Genomic DNA, 5,846 nt, shown 5'->3' on the forward strand with positions numbered 1-5,846 from the left:
CCTCTTTTCTGTGAGGTTCTGTCATATTCATTTAGAAAAAGACCAGGGGCTGCTGACCCTCCTTGACCTCACAGAATGTCTTTGGGCTCATGAGCTGTGTGAATGCATGAATAGGTCCACTGAGACCCTGGAACAATTTGGAGGCTACTGTAGAGTGATCTCTTTGCTCACCATCCAAAGCTTCAAAGTAGTGTGCTCCACCGAGAGAGGATGTGAGCGTTTAGCACCACAAATTAGCAGAAGAAAACAGGGAGATGGTCGCAGATTAAAAACAAAGAAGAATGTGCCGCTAAGTCTGTTGATGTGGGAGCATGCTGTGTTTACTTCTGAGACCATTAATGGGAGCTGGCTGCTACACATTCCTGAGATCCAGCAAAGCGCTCGGTAAATACAGGGATTAGCTGAGGAAAGCCCACTCAACCAAATCCTTGACAGCACCAGAATCTAGACCCACGCTCCGAAGGAGCTGCTTAGAAAAAACCCTAGACTGTGTGTGTGTGTGTGTGTGTGTGTGTGTGTGTGTGTGTGTGTGTGTGTGTGTGTGTGTGTGTGTGTGTGTTTCTGTGTCTCTGTGTCTCTGTGTGTGTGTGTGTGTGTGTGTGTGTTTCTGTGTGGTCTGTGTGTCTGTGTGTGTGTGTGTGTGTGTCTCTGTGTGGGTCTCTGTGTGTCTCTGTGTGTGTGTGTGTGTGTGTGTGTGTGCTGTGTGTGTCTGTGTCTCTGTGTGTGTGTGTGTTTCTCTGTGTGTGTATGTGTGTGTGTGTTTCTGTGTGGGTCTCTGTGTGTCTCTGTGTGTGTCTGTGTGTGTGTGTCTGTGTGTGTGTGTGTCTGTGTATGTCTGTGTGTGTGTGTTTTGGTGTGTGGGTTTGTGTTTCTGTGTGTGTCTCTTGTGTGTGTCTCTGGGTGTTTCTGTGTGTCTCTCTGTGTGTGTGTGTGTCTCTGTGTGTCTCTGTGTGTCTCTGTGTGTGTCTGTGTGTGTGTTTCTGTGTGTGTGTGTATTTCTGTGTGTGTGTGTTTCTGTGTGTGTCTCTGTGTCTCTGTGTGTCTCTGTGTCTGTGTTTATCTGTCTCTCTGTGTGTGTGTATGTCTGTCTGTGTGTCTCTGTGTGTCTGTGTGTATCTGTGTCTATGTATATGTGTGTGCCTATGTATATTTGTGTGTGTATGTGTGTATGTCCCTCTGTGTGTGTGGTGTGTGTTTATCTGTCCATCTGTCCTTCTCTGTGTGTGCTGTGTATGTCTGTGTGTGTGTGTCTGTGTGTTTCTGTGTGTGTCTGTCTCTGTGTCTCTGTGTGTGTCTGTGTGTGTGTGTGTCTGTGTGTGTGTCTCTGTGTGCTTGTCTGTGTGTATCTGTGTGTATGTATATGTGTGTCTATGTATATTTGTGTGTGTCTGTGTGTGTCTGTTTGTGTGTCTCTGTGTGTGTGTGTCTGTCTGTGTGTATCTGTGTCTATGTATATGTGTGTCTATGTATATTTGTGTGTGTGTATGTGTGTATGTCCCTCTGTGTGTGTGGTATGTATCTATCTGTCCATCTGTCCATCTCTGTGTGGGCTGTGTGTGTCTGTATGTATATATAGTGTAGTATATGAATGTATCTGTGTGTATGTATATGTGTGTCTATGTATATTTGTGTGTGTATGTGTGTGTCTGTCTGTGTGTATGTATGGGTGTGTATGTCTATGTAGATTTGGGGGGCATGTGTGACACAGTGTACATATTTGATGTGGCAGCCCACGCTGAGGTCAGAAAACAACTTTGTGAAGTCATTTCTCTTCCAGCTCTGAGTCAGTTCTGAGAATCTAACTCAGTCACCTTGTGTAGGCTGTGTATAGCAAGCACAGTCACTGTTAGACCATCTTGATGGCCCAGGAGATTTTGTTTGCTTGTTTGATGAAGAGAAAATATTGTTTTTAGAGGGAAATGTGGCAAAATGGATGTCTGGTAGCCAGGAAGAAAAACGTACGAGCTGTTCTTAAGATATCTGGCTAAGTACAGGACACCGTTCAGAGTGAAAGATAATTCACAATTCACTTGTACCTGCTCAACTACTCAGTTAGGGAAGTCGGCCTTTACTTACCTGAAAGCTTGAACTACAGAAATAACAGTTTAAAGTCAGCGAGCGAGGGGGTGACTGTGACTGATGAATGCTGTATGAGCGTGTGTGAAGGTTATTTCTAAACCACCAGCATTTGGGACCAGAGAGCTGACACGGCACCCTGTGGCACACATGTGCCTGCACTAGTAGTAGTAGTAGTAATAACAATAAGTTAAATCACAAAAAGGAAACCATGCTTTATACAACTGATCTGGTAGTTTTAAAAGTCTTTAAAGTCTGAAAGTCTTTTTAATTAGCATAAGTAACTTTTGAAGTTGGAAGCATTTGATTTTACGAATGAAGAGGGGCCCCAAACCCCCAAGATGAACACTTGCCCAAAATAACACAATAAGGTCAGGACTAGAGACAAGATCTTTTCCGTGACCACTGCTCTGACCACCGTCACTACTCTGCCGCTGCAAACAGGCCTCCATTCTCTCTGTTCCAACATTCAGTCTTGCCAGGGCTGCCATCAAATGCTGACACAGACCCCACACAAACTCCTACTTACTCTAACTAGGGCTTGAGTCTGGACCGTGGGGGCAGCTACGGTAAACGGGCAGCTGGACAAGGGCAGATTCTGGAGTTTTCCACAGCAAGAACACAAACTTGTGTGGTGATGTCTTCTGACACTGACAGGAATCAGACCCGCAGTTCATTTGCTTTGGAGTTCTTGTTCCCAGGAAGGCAGGAGAGCAGGAGAGCTGACCCCGTCTCCTGCCGATGATGGTGGCTCTAGGTGGCCTCGCCAGAGCAGTGCTGGAGAGCTCGCTCCAGCAGTGCACACAAGGAAGAGCCGCCGTGCTAACCAGCTCAGCTGCCACTGGGGCCCAGACCCAGGGCTCTGCGTTGGACAACCCAAAAATCTACTGTTGCAATGCCTGAAAGGGCCAGTTCTGCTGATCCGAAGCTGCAGGATCTCCCTGACACAGGGCAACAACAGGATAACCAGAGGAGTCTCTGTGAGGATCCAGTATGGATGGTGTCACAGAAGCCGGATGCCATGAACCAGATCAATGACTCATTGCAGTGAGCATTTGCAAGTAGAGATGTGTAGACAGAGGGGTATACTGGGGAACACGCTGTACAGCTTCCACAAAGAGACACTTTCTATGCTTGCTTGTTTATGTATGTGGTTTTTATTTGGGTGGGGGGAGGTTGCAAGAGCAAAGGGCGGATATGGGGGCACAGGGAAATGAACAGGACTGGAGTGCATGATGTGAAACTCACAAAGAATCAATAAAAAGTTTTTAAAAAGCATGTTCGACTTCGCCCAGCAAGATCTTTTAAACTTTTTATTTTATGTATTATTAGTGTGCGTGTCGTATGTGTCTGTGTGTGTGCATGGGTGTGTGTATGTGTATGTGTGCATGCATGTATGGTGTGTACATTGTATGTGCGCATGTATGTGTGTGCGATGGGTGTGTGTATGTGTATGTGTGCATGCATGTGTGGTGTGCACGTTGTGTATTCACATATGTGTGTCATGTGTGTTCACACATGATACTGCACTCACTCATGCAGCAGTCAGAGCATACATTGAGGAGTCAGTTCTCTTCCACCATGGGTCCCAGGGATTGAACTTGGGTTGTCAATAGTCCTGCTTACTGACTGAGAGAGCTCACGGGCACTGATACAGTGAGTGTAATTACAACTGTCGTGAGCGGGGATGTGGCGTGGCTCAGTTGGTAGAATGCTTGTGGTACCCATAAAGCCCTATGGTGACACATAAAGCAAGCACCCTGGTTCATGCCTGAAACCACAGTACTACAAGTTTTGGGCCAGCCTGGGCTATGTGCAACTATTCAAAAAAAAAAAAAATCCAAAAGGGAAATTTGACCTTGCCTAAACTTCAGTGATGTTATCCCCGAGTTTCCGATGGCTTAGAAACAAACAGATCTGGAGAAAAGGGCCAGCAGGCAAAAGTACGTACGTGCTGTACAATCCTGAAGACCTGAATTCAATCCCTGGAATTCACAGTAAAAGGAGAGAACCGACGCAGGGAAGTTGTCCTTTAACCTTCCACATGAGTGTCACGGCACAGCCATGCCTGAGGTCACATGCACACACTCACTTGCGTGTACACACATACACACTCACTCTAAAATTTTTTAATGTTTCAACTTAGGTGATTTTCTTTTTTTGTGATACGCGGGTTTGAAAATGGTTCGGTAGCAGCAGCACCGTTCTGGCTGCTGTTCCGTGTGTTACCCCGGGAAGGCGGGGTGGATTGCCACATCGGAGAGTAGTGTGGCAGTCAGGGAGGGGGACACGGAGCCATAGCTGCTCCATCTGGTAACACTTGAATGCCCTTTAGACCTGTATGCAGATGCCCACAGCGGCTTCTGCCAGCCCTCATCCGCACAGAGAAGCTGGGTCCCCAGAGGAGGAGGGGGAGGGTTTAGATAAGAAATCTCTGGAATCATATCTAAGTATAGTTGATTTCAGCAAATATTTACTACCACTGTGTGCCAGGCACCGGCCGAGGTGCCAAGGGTGTGGCAATATGAAATCAGTATCATTTTCTACTTGAGAGGAGACATTTAGCCTCTGGAGCGTCCTTTCTTCTGTCAACAGACCTTCACGTTCTGTTTGTCGGCACCAGATAATAGACATGCAGTGGCCAAACGAGACGCTTGTGTTTTACAGTCTGAGTTCACAGTGTGGCGAGACAAGCACATACAGAATTTCACAGAATGGTAAGAAGCCCGAAGGAAGTGTTCCCAGGAGACCCACATCCTAAAAGGTCAGACCTGGAGAAACCTGGGTGAGTGTCGTCATTACCTCTGTCCCCTGATAAAATACCCTGGCCAAAGCCACTACTTACGGGAGAGAGGTCCATTTTAGCTCACCCTTCCTGGCTGTACTCCCTCATGGTCAAAGGGTCATGAACGTGAGGCAGCCAGTCCCGTCACATGCACAGTTAAGAGCCGAGAGGAATGAATGAAAGCTTCCTGGCTTGCCTCGCCTTTGCAGTGCTTATGGGTCTTTCCGCCCGAGCAGGGGCTGCAGGGGAGTGAGAGGTCAGGTGATTAGGGACCAGGAGCCAGGGGTCGGTCCACAGGGCTGTGGGCTGGGCCATGTGGAAGGAGAGAGCCGGAAGCTTCAGCCGTGTCCGCGTTAACTGCAGAACACTTAGGCTCTGCCGTTTCTCCAGGTCCGACCCACTCCTGAGCAGGGGTCTAATCAGGCAATACCAAGGGTTTGAAGGATCTAACACCATTCAGCCTCAAGGAAATCAAAAGTGCTAGGGCCAGTGTTGATGTTCTTAGCTGGGAGAGAGGGTGGGGTAGGGGGAAATATCTCCATGTAGCTCCTGCTGGCTTAGAACTTCTGGAAACACCAAGGGTGACCTTGAACCCCTGATCCCTCTGCTTCCACTTCTCAAGTGCTGGGAAGACAGGAGCTCTAAGGGAGGCTGGTGTGAGTAGGTGAGACGGACGCTAAGCCTTTCTGAGGCTCCCTGCCTCTGGTCTCCATGGGCACCTTCACTCAGGAGCACATACCCACACACAGACATGCAAGTACACATAATTTTAAAATAAAAGTATTTTAAAGAATGCTTTTAAGATAAGATATAAGCCCTGAGTCAACAACATAGCTCAACAGATAGGGCTGCTTCTACACTGCCTAGCGGGCGGCCTGTATTTGGTCCCCAGATCGCGCAAGGTAGCAGGGGGAAACCAACTCCTCAAAGTGCCCTCTGACTTCCACATGGGTGCCATGGGCACACACACACACATGCACACACA

Source organism: Rattus rattus, chromosome 11, assembly GCF_011064425.1.
Source record: "Rattus rattus isolate New Zealand chromosome 11, Rrattus_CSIRO_v1, whole genome shotgun sequence".
Lineage (NCBI taxonomy): Eukaryota > Metazoa > Chordata > Mammalia > Rodentia > Muridae > Rattus > Rattus rattus.